Source organism: Alosa alosa, chromosome 22 (genome assembly GCF_017589495.1).
Source record: "Alosa alosa isolate M-15738 ecotype Scorff River chromosome 22, AALO_Geno_1.1, whole genome shotgun sequence".
NCBI classification, from domain to species: domain Eukaryota; kingdom Metazoa; phylum Chordata; class Actinopteri; order Clupeiformes; family Clupeidae; genus Alosa; species Alosa alosa.
Genome location: NC_063210.1, coordinates 19,098,977 through 19,111,046, shown reverse-complemented (window position 1 = coordinate 19,111,046; position 12,070 = coordinate 19,098,977).

Here is a 12,070-nt window from a genome sequence, read left to right as displayed (position 1 = left end):
TGGACTAGTAAGTGTAGGCCTATTGCTTGCATACTATCTCTAGTTTTTCCGAATTTGTTGTCTGCCTAGCGGAAGCTATCTGGTCCTCCGTTTATGTTCATGAATCTAATGCTAGTAGACGAGCGAATTATCAATATGGTAGATAGCATTCTCGTTCTAATTTGAGCATTGCAGAGAAGAGTTGCCCCCTGCGTTGGCCGTGATTCCCCTTTGAAAATCAGAGGTTCACAGGCTACTGTGGCCTTGGTCAGTGGCGCCGCCAGCCGTAATCCTGTAGCCTACGCACTGTGTGTACAATTCATTCATGAAATCATTCAATACAACAATAAAAATAGCTTGTGTATTTTCTTAATTGAAACATGCTTCACGCACAAATGATAGCCTAGGGCAAAGAGAATGGACATCTCAACATAAGGATAGGCCTACATTAGAAGATGATGGTTGGTGTAAACTTTGTCACACGACGTGATAAGCAGTTTTGGCGCTTAAAAACGCAACGTTCCATTCAGTCATAAATCATTCAAACGGCCTAGTGCTCGTCATGAAAAGAAAACAGCAGCTTAATATTTTTCAGGTGTTTAACAGTAGGCCTAGGCGCACTGTATCAGTTATGCCGTAGGCAGTGAGATTATTAGGCATTGCATCCTGTCACTCTGTTTGGAACATCTCAGTTCGGGTTGATAAGATTCAGTTAATGCGAGTATGGGTCGTCTCAAAGTTTGGGACAACCAAACAGCAGAGTAGGCAAAGCAAATCCTACTTGTTAGGTTACCAATAGCTGTCTTTTCTCTAGGCCTAGACCTATCGGAAATCGCGACATAAGCTCTTTTTTTCTTTTCTTTCTTGTTCGCGTGTTGGGTAGTGAAGCGATGCATTTAAATCAATGTACATCAGAGCCGATATGGCCAGCCCTGATCTGCTGCTCTGTAAGGTATTTCTGTCCCACCCAAATTTGCTGAACTACTTGCGAAGTAGCCTATTCATCACAGACATCACATGTATCACACAAATGAGTTTTTTCTCAGCTTTTAAACGATGTTGGTGGTTAGTTGTTGTGGTAAACGATTCGCGAGAAAAGTAGCCTAACTTTAATTTAATCATAGCCTATTTTCTGCACCTGTCTCCCTACCCATTCATCTTGGCTTCGCGAACTTTCCCTCAACACATGACAAACCATATATCAGAATAAACAGCAGACCTTACCGAACACAAAGGTGTAATTAAAGTTTTAATTAAAGTTTAAAGCACTCCCCTGTACAGTTAGCCATTCCAGAGTAATCCAGTTTTAAATTGGCAGCAATGTCTATATGCATGTCTCCAACTTTGGGGTTCACAATGTGTTTAAATTGTTCAATAGGCCTACATGATTTTATAACAGGCCAAATACAAAATAAATGTTACAAATATCGCCTAGATAGCCTATCTGTAAACATTACAATCAGAGGATACATATAGGGCAGACCGACGCTCATGAGTTCATGCTTTGTTTTATCGCTGGATTTTAGGATAGCCTACTATGGCAACCGATTGCATTCCGAGCTACAGTCAACTCTAGCAGGCATTACATGACTGGAGGGTCGGTGGGTGGCGGATGTTAAAAACCTTAACCGCAAGAACACTCGATCCACACATATCTAGGCAGCTGTGCATGCTGTGAGGATGTCATTGTGCGCGCCTATAGCATGGTTTAGACTCGACGATTTCAGTACAGTGGGCAGTGCTTCGACTTGGCCAGCTTCACTCGCGGTCCGCGCGTGGGATCACGCGGTATCACGCGACTTTAATTTGTATTTTTCCAGTGAGACGCTGCAACAACCCAAACAACCGTAGATGGCTCAAGTGAGCAGGGTGTCTCAGAAAAAGAAATGGAGCCTGGAAAACCCTACACAGACTTCACTACAGACTTTAGCAGACTGGTTTAGAAATAATGTAATAGCCAGAAATATGCCTGCCATGCCCTAATAAAGAAATATTTGGTTAACTGCGAGTGAATCCCGTTTGCAGCCAGAGAGACGCATAGACAAATTAAACATTCTGGTTTTCTCCGAAAGTGCAACGATGATAGACAGACATCATTTGGACAAAATATAGAGTATTAACCTCCGTTGCTCAGCCAAATGCCTTCCTGTTACGCCCTGTTATCACGGAGTTACAGGCTTATAAACGATTTTTTGATGGTCACAAGTTTACTTCATTAGGGACTGTTAGTTATTTATTTAAGGGGCTACCGGAGGAGTTTTGGGAGCATTAGTCCAAAAAAGACGTGACCCTCCCTCGCCAGCAATACATTTTTTCTATGACCCTCCAAAGTGATTATGAAAAAATCACTGTCAACTTTTTCCGGTTTATCGCCTACTGTATTTTAACGTTTTCACATATTTGGCCATAAGCCGTTTATCATAGGCTATCACGAAACCAAACTACAAAGGCAAACACTTTAACAGGGGAATTAATTGGGCATGAATCATGCTGAAAGCTATTTCGCTACCTTAGAATAATAAGGTTCTATCTATGCTTTGAGTAGGTACAACCGGACGATTGAAACGGGGACGAATGAAACATTCCGTTTTTCTCCGAGTGCAACGATGATAGACAGTCATCATTTGGACAAAACATGGAGCATATTAACCTCCGCTCAGCCAAATGCCTTCCTGTTATGTCCTGGTATCAATGGAGTTACAAGCGATAAACGATTTTTGGTCACAAGTTTACTTCATTAGCAGTTTATTTTTTTGGATTATTAAAGAGTTTTTTCAAGGTTTGACTTCATTGCTTATTCAGTAGAGCATTTAGTGCTCTCTCCAATCCCAGACGTTCACATTGCATGTTTGTTTGTAATGGATGCAACCGTGAGATAGGCTATCGTTTGACAATGAGTTGTTAACAGAACCAAGACATAGGCCTATAGCCCAGCAGCAATCTAGGGACTGATCGTTATTTATTTAAGGGGCCACCAGAGGAATTTTGAGTGCTTCAGTTGGAAGTTGCATGACCCTCTCTTGCCTGCTAGAAATTGTTCCATGACCCTCCGACAGAATTGTTAAAATGACCCTCCCCTGCCAATTGTCTTCCGCCCGCGCCACAGCCACACACTTTGTGATAACGTTCTTAAATCAATCTTTCCCGTGAGCTTGCATGCTACCAGTCCTTCCTTTTCAAATGTGTTGCCTGTTTGCACAATTTCACAAATAATCATATGTGATTAATAGTATGACAAATAATCCCTGTGCACGGGGACCGAAACAATGCATGCCAACTTTTTCCGTGTTTATCACGTATTTTAACTTTCCCCGCTGTCTTGCCATTTTAATGTTTTCCCGTAGAATATCTCATATTTTAATACTCTCAAAACACCCCTGCCACTGGGCCTGTCTCTGTGTTGCCCTGTTGCTACCCCTTGCCCTTCCAACGAAACAGATGTCTTGAAATCATCGTTTTCCTTGCTTGAAGGCGAACTTAGAGTGATGTTAACCTATTTAAGTTTAACGGCGCGATTGTCGTGGAGAGCACGATTCATTGGCTTGCATGTTCGGCCTTATGTCTACGTCAGCACCTGAGGCTACTCAGCTGCAAGAGAAATAATTTCCCCTGTTTGTATGTTCACTGCAGGTTGGCCTACCATAACTTACCAACTCTGCACTGTAGACTGGCTATTTATTTTTTTTTTTTTCTGTGAAATAAGCAAATGTATTTGTTCAACTTTATTAAGCAGAATTACACATAGGGTACTTGGAACATAATACATTTGACAAAGGACAGATGAATGTTGCTAGTGACAAAATATTAACTTTCAGTGTTTTTACGATGTCTTTGTCATGGGGAAGTGTTTTTCTCCATGCATTTATTCTAGGTTACTGTCAGTGACTGCCGTGAGAGAAGCTGGTTCTGTGTTTCGCTCATGTCAGTGACTGACGCGAGAAGCGGGTCTGTGTTGTGTTGTGTTATGCTATGCTAATTTATTTTCATTGGGCATACCGTGCCGTGCCGTCCACAGCTCTTCAGTTCTGACAGCCAAAATTACTCCTTTTGAAACAATGAGTGCAGGAAGCGCTTTGTATGGTTATATTGCTTGACGGGGGTCCCAAGCAGCTTTCAGCCATAAGGCTACTTTGAGAACATTTCAATTCACCCGACACTAATATTCAAAATGTTGAAAACTATTTCGCATAGCCTATAAAGCAGTTTAATTAAATGGAATGTTAGTTGTAAACAAACGAGCTACTTGGTGAGGCTTGGCCTCACAGATGCGTGCCTTAGATGCCAGGAAAAATCTTCACGATAGGCCCTATTAACTATCCACCCGATTCACGCTTGGCTGGGGAAGGGGGCCATCAGACAATTGTGCCCAGTTAATTCGCCCTTCCCCAAAAAATCACACCTTCCCACCTCTGACAGCTTAAAAAGAAGTCAAGAGGACTCCTTACTCACAGACCTATTCACAAACCCGCGGTTTTGAAATCCTATGCAGCTACAGGAGCTTCCAATCGCAGGGAAGCAATTTTGCATTGTAGGCATAACTAACATGCAATAACACCGCCAACAACAACCAAAACTAGGCTAATCATTGTCAACATGTAAATTAAATGTAACATTAGTGTGAATCAAATTAAAATGTTCTCTTTTTTGCAAACGTAGGCATAGTAACAGAATAATTTAATAATGTTACAAAGATACTACATCAATCCATTATGTTTCATTGGGCTACTAGGCTATTTGTTTTGCCTTGATTCATTTAGGCTAGGCCTTTTATTCAGGGGCCAGATTCACAAAGAATTTTAAGGCTAAAAGTAGCTCCTAACTGGCATTTAGGAGCAACTCCTAAAAATAATGGGCGTCACACCCTAACTTTAGGACTCCTATTTTTTTTCAAAAAGTAATTCACGAAGCATTTTAGACCTAAAAGTAGCACCTAAGTCTGGGACAGCTTAAGTCGAGAGGACTCCTAACGACTAAGACCTATTCATAAACAGCTTTTTTGTGGCATTTTACGCTATGATGTTTTGAAATAGCCTATGCTAACAGGAGCTTCCAATCGCAAGGGAACAATTTTGCATTCATAAAGGGATGCAATAACGCCACCAACAACAACCAAAACTACTCATTGTTAACATGTAAATGAAATGTAACGTTTCATTGTGAATCAAATTAAAATGTTCTCCTCTTTGCAAACGTAGCCTAGGGATATGGTGACAGATTCATTTAATAATGTTGCAAAGGTAGGCTACTGCATCAATCCATAGGCCTATGTTTCATTAGGCTACTAAGCTATTTGTTTAGCCTTACTCTTTATTCATTTAGGGTAGGCCTTTTTATTCAGTTATTAATCATCTTCCGTCCTTCGCACTACTTGTGTAGCGCAAGCATTCTCCGACCTGTCACCTGTCAGTCATCATCGGAAGAGAGGTGTTTGGAATTTCCGCTATGCGTCGCCAGCCAATCAAGGTGGTCACTTCAGTCAAGCTCGTGCATGAGTAATGACGCCATCCATAGCCACGAAGATTCACTCCTAGTTTAGGAGTTGTCTGAAAGGCTTTGTGAATAACTTTTAAGAGAAAAACTCCAATCTAAAAATCTTTAAGTGCGATTTAGGAGTAGCCTACTCCTAGTAGTAAGATAAAAGCCTTTGTGAATAGCCTACGGCCCCAGTTATTCATCATCTTCCGTCCTTGTGTAGCGACGATTCTGAGACCTGTCACTCATCATCGTAAGGAAGGTGTTTGGAATCATGCCCGCGTTACAATCATCAGCCAATCATCAATCAAGGTGGTCACGCTTTGCCCATTTACCCAAATTAATGGTCGAATATTACTGATGATCATTGTTATTTAAGAACATGCAGTGTCGCGTGGGTACCAAAAACATCTTGCTCGTAAAAAACATAACGCACATTCTGGCGGGTCTTTTATTTTTACTGTAGGCTCATAAAACCACATGCCTTTATTTTGGGCAAGCCTGCATTCATTCATTCATTCAACCTTTATATATTCTCGGAGGGTCATTGAGGGAAGCCCTCATTTTCAATGAAGCCGAAATTACAGAAGTGAAGCAAAGCGCTCCACAAACAAGACAACATTTGAGGCCTTCTGTTGAAGAATTTTATGTAAAGCCTGCGCTGACAGTAATCCTCCTGCCCCTGATAGGCCTACCACAGCTGTGGATAGTGTGGAATGTTCAAGTAATAACACAATCCAATGTGTGTCTCAATTGTCCCCCGCTGACCACCTCACACATTTCTCTAGATTTTGCAACAAACTTACATGACACAATGCCATAAAATATGCCAGTTTTAGGACACAGAATAATGTTTGTAATGATACCAGGTAGGCCAGGTATTGTCGAAGGTGCATGGTGAAGTGAAATTCTTACTTTGGAAAACAAACATTTGCCGATATCATCGCCGATCATCAGAATATTGCAACATATTCTGTGTTCTGGACTGTAGGTACCTTGTTAAGTCAGTGGTTCTCAAACTTTTATTTCATTCCCCACTTTGATCAAGGGGCATGACTGATGATAGTGGAGATAACGTGTTATCCCGAGGCTTTTGCAAGTCAGCATCTTCGACGGTAGTCTATTAAAAATATAAGTTTTCGATGTCCCAAACGGAGAGCCATACTTTATTGTTTTTAACAATCTCTATGCTACTCACAAAAATGTAGGCATGGGGACATGATGAAGTAGGTTATCCAACTGTCGTGGTGTTAAATTATTGTGATTACGAGCCAGTGGTTTTCAAACATTATGCGTTGACTCGGACATCTAACTAAATGCAACAGGCTCATATTGTCCCTCGCATTCGCAAAATGAGGACCAGTGTTTTGTCAAATTGCAAATAGCTATTCGTTTTAACTTTTTTTATGATAGATATATGAAAAGCTTTTCATAGGCTACTATCTTAATCTTGAAATATGGGGAGGGAAGTGGCGTCTGCAGTCAGCCAAATATGAATGTAATTCTGCGGCATAAAGCAGATGTAATTGTTTATTGTACAGAAAAATAAAAATGACATGTCAAGCAGTCAATTGACTACTTTGCAGTCATGAAGTAGGTTAAATTAATTTCATAGTTGTCTAAGCCTCTATTAAAACCAAAAACGTGGATAGTATTAAATGGCAACAACATTGTTTTTTTCTGCAGAAGCCTACCCAAGGCTACAGATTAATTCTGAACAGTTATTTCTCTACTGGCTCAATTATCACACCACTGTTTTTGATTTGCGTAGTTAGTTAACCCCCCCCCAACAATGTAGACAGAAATTTCGATTTTGATTTTCGCGGTAGTCAAGCCTTAAGCCATACCCAAGTAGCCTAAATCGAGGTAATGCTTAATTATGCATGATTTATTTTGTTATTGAATTCGTAGGCTGGGATTACTCTCGGCAACAATTATGTAAGGGGACGGCAGGCAGAGCGATGTACAGTGGCAGAGCGACGCACAGTGGCTGAAAGTGGTACTAAAGCTTCACGCGGCTTCACGCGCCGCACGCGCGGCGAATGAAGTGGTCATTTGAAAGCGATGCCCACTGTATGTGGGGATTTTTTCGGTCGCAATTGGTTTGCACATTTTTAGAAGTGGTGGGGACAAAATTCAAATTATAAATAGTGGTGGGGACATATCATCCCCCCGTAATCTACGCGTATGTTGATACCAACTTCAGATGTTTTTCTCGGTCTGACCTATTGGTACGACCTAAAACATGGCAATATTTAACAATTTTCCTTGACCATGTTAGGGATTTACTTCATGTAATTCATGCCTAATGCTTTCTAATGAGGCGAGTATCTCCAATATGGCGATGTGATGACATGCCATGCAAACCCCTAATATTTTCAATCCATTATTATTAAAGATTTATTTTAAAGAAATACATCTATTGCCCGTGCTATGCCAACAATTCACCTGGATATAGGCTACAGTAGATAGAAGCTTATGGGCATCTGCTGTTGTCCGTGTGCAGTCTATCCCTTTACTCACAATAGCCTACATGTTTTGTTTTTTCGTAAAAAAAACAAACATTCAAGTTAATGCTGACTAATGCAAATAACTGATTGCTTTTAAAGAATTTCACTTGCACATGCACTCAGTTTCTTTCAGATCGCAGTGTCTTTTCCTCAGTGGTTTCTATGTTGGTGGAATGAGTTGCCCAGTGCTCCCCATTTCTGTGATAGTTTTGGGTCATTTAAGAGGGGTCTAAAGACATTCCTGTTCAACATGCACTTAGTTCTTTAGGTGCTTCTTATGTGTTATGGTTTGTATAATATTGTTTTATTTCCATTAGGCTGTTGATTAATTTGACATTATTGTTTATTATTGATATTCTCCTTAAAGCTGCAGTTAGCAAGATTTTGATCATATTCACTGAAACCAACACTATGCTCTGACAGAACAACATAAATCAGCCGGTTTTAGAGAAGAAATTGCTGTGTTTTTGTTTTGCAAAAATCCACAGCTCCCGGTTCTTCTGGTCCAATCAGAGCAGGGCTGTGTGAGATTTGACTGTCAATCACAGTCTGGTGTGCACTGACGAGCACAAACTCGATGAGATGGTGCTCGGTGGTAGTGGGGGAGGGGCATGAGAGTGGTAAACATTCCAAATTTTTGCTAAGTCCCCTCAATCTGTCAGACTTGCCAACTGCAGCTTTAATGTAGTCTTACCATGTTATTATGACCGCCACGCAGCTGAAAGTGGTACTAAAGTTTCACGCAGCTTCAGGCCGGGTGGCCATTTCAAAGTAATGCCCACTGTAGCAAACATGATGAATTGAATCCACATATCCTTGCACTTGCGAAAACTAGTTTTCACTAGCATAAAACCGTGAGACTGAAAGGTAATTGCGTTCACGTTCTACTTAAAGTGACAGGCACTCAATTAGATTTAGCCTACACACAACAAATGTGATGATATTAAAGACAAGTGTAGCCTAATAATTTAAATATCAATGTGATGTATTCAAATGACTAAATATGTTTAGCTATTAGTAATTATGCAGATCATAAAATACTATAAATAATTAACAATATAAAGTTTATATGAATTCCAAAGTATGAAATAGAAACCTATGACAACCATCACTTTCTATGTGTGTGTGTGTGTGTGTGTGTGTAGGGTCAATCAAGTTCTATGATTGCCATGATCGAATGATCTCACAAATCACACAAACCAAGTCAAATTTTAAAAAATTGCAAAAGTATCGAAATCAAGATTCTTACTATTGGGATTGAAACAATAATGTTGGTATTGTGACAACAGGAGTTGGGAATGTGTCCCCACCAAAGCACCAAAAGAGACCAAACCCACGCCCCTTGTATGATGTAACAACAATGGATATGGAGGAATGGGATAGACCCACCAATGAGGGCAGTCATCCAATTGCCTATGCTTTTGAGCTAGTAAGAGCAGTGGGAGTTTTAGTGCCTCCCACAGAGCCTGACTATCGAGGAGAAATAGATGATCGAGAGAGATGTATCTGAGTGCACAGGAAACAATCGGTGGTGCTATGTGGGGTTTGGAGAGTGTCTGCTGCCAGGAAATGAACCTGGGACATCTGTGTATCAGATGTATCACGTCCAATCCGACGTGCGAAACGTGTTGGAGGTCGCAATGCAGTCGCTGAGTAGGGTTGCCACATTTGATTTGTGAAAATCCGGGACATTCATTGGCGACCCCCCCCCCCCCCCCCCCCCCCCCCCCAAAAAAAAAAAAAAAAGATTAATGTTAAATGCCTTAATTATACTAGGCCTATTACTGGTTTTAAATAATAATTTACTAACGGTTCTTATAATGCCCTTTCACCAGCTCTTTTAAGATATCAGGCTATAAAACATTAACAATACTATGCTTAATATTAAAAGTTGCTAGCCTACCCACTCCGAAAAGTTACCCATTTTCACCCTGTCGGCGTTGTGTAGGCCTACTGTGTATCTTTTTTTTTTCTGGCCATGACTGATTGTAGGCCTATATCCTCCTCCGTCTCGCGCCCCATTTTATCCAACCAAATCAAACCGAAATTTCTTTTTTTTTTTTACTAGGCTACCCTCTCCAATCTGTTGCCTACCCGCCCTCACTCTCTTGGACATGCTTGCTGCGCACGGCCGGTCGTTGTTGGGTGATGCTGATAAGGTAAACTTTCGTTTCGCAGGTCTGCATTACAACCAATCAAATAAGCGCATGCCTGCCTCCGACGGCAGGATACAATCAAGATAACTAAAGAAAAATAGTAGGATTGCAGGAGTGGAACGTAGGTTTTATTGAAAGTGGAACTAGGGAATACTTCAAAAAAATAGAAGTGCCTTTGCACCAAAAAACGGGACATTTGGTGTCCCGGGAAAGATTATCCATTTTCCGGGACAGACATTAAAAAAAGAGAACAATCCTGGGAAAACCAGAACGTGTGGTAACCCTATCGCTGAGGGACATCCGGGCCTAACACAGTCTTGATAGGTTGTGCGGAGGGAGGCTAGGGGACTACACTGATCACCTGAGACTACTCTAATTTTTACACCCATACTCTCTGTTCTGTTCTATTTTTTATCCGATTAGCCTACTCGATTAATTGATGAAATAATTGCTAGTATACTCAATTCCAAAAAGAATCGATAGCTGCAGCCCTGACAAAAGGACCCTGAACAAACTGATCAACATCTTGGACAATGAGTGTCACCCACTCCACAGCACTATTGTTAAGCAGAAGAGCCTGATCAGCTGGAGACTTCGTTCACTGCCTTGCACAACAGACAGACTGAGGAAGTCATTTGTCCCCAGGGCCATTGAACTGTTCAATGCTTCACTTATACTTTTCTGCACAGTCTGTCTGCCTCTTCACCCCCTCCATGTTTGGATACGGTCTGTCCACTAGCCACTTTTTACCATTGTCTTTCTGCCTTACTGTTTGCGTGCTATATTAGCACATTAGCACATATGCATAACCCCTCCCTCCATGCCACAGCCGAACTGTGGCCACACCTTTTCACCTATACCTTTCTTAAAATAGTTATAGATATTGATATAGACTATTCTTGCACTGTTGGACTTACTCATTTGCACTATCACCATGACACTCACTCACACAGAGCACCTTACCTTACCTTACTATGCACAGAGGCTCAATCCCTACCTCAGTCATTGCAAGCGCCTCTAGATTGATTAATCACCACTATGTGGATACTGTTTTTAGAATTGATTTAGATTAAGTGTTAGTTATAATATATATTTAGTATATGCTTTATCTTCTACTGTCCTTATTGCTTAGTTGTGTTTTTATATTATATACTTTTAATTACTTTTTCTGCTGTTAGTGAATGTGTGTGTGTGTTGTCTGTATGCTACTGAGACCTTGAATTTCCCCTGGGGATCAATAAAGTATCTATCTATCTATCTATCTATCTATCTATCTAGTTTGTACTTCCTCAGAAAGGTCTAGTTCAGAGGTGGGCAACTAATTTCCCCAAGGGGCCACATTGAGGAGGGCCGGACCCAAAATACCAGCTCAAGTCTGTTCAATTCTATTCTGTTCTTGTATAACATTAAGTAAATCATATGGTTTTGTTTACTAGTCGTAAGAACAGATGAAAATGTGAGAGAGACAAAGGAAAAACAGCAATATTTAATCTATGTCCAGTATTTAATCCTCATTCTCGAAAATGATTTTTTGACATTGACATTTTTTTCAGTTTTCAAAGACTGATATAAAAAAGTAGGCCTACTACAATATCTATATAATTAGGCTAGGTCATGAAAATGTGAAGGAGTCAGTACATCCGATAGGCCTGTGCCACCATTTCATCAACACTCAGCAATATTTCATCATTAAATCATTACCATCATTAAATTAACTCTATGCAGAATTAGACTACGAAAATGTGGAGCAGACAATAGTAGGCTGTCAATCAACATGCACAAAGAAAACTATTTTAAAAATGTAGGCTATGTTTTTGCTTAACTTTATGCACATAACTGTGATTGGTCAACTCGCTCTGTGTGTTGAGCCGGCTGCTTCAAGCAACCTGTGGGTAGTAGCATCATACTAGTTCGCTAACATACGCTTTGCAAATAAACTCAGACATATTTTGG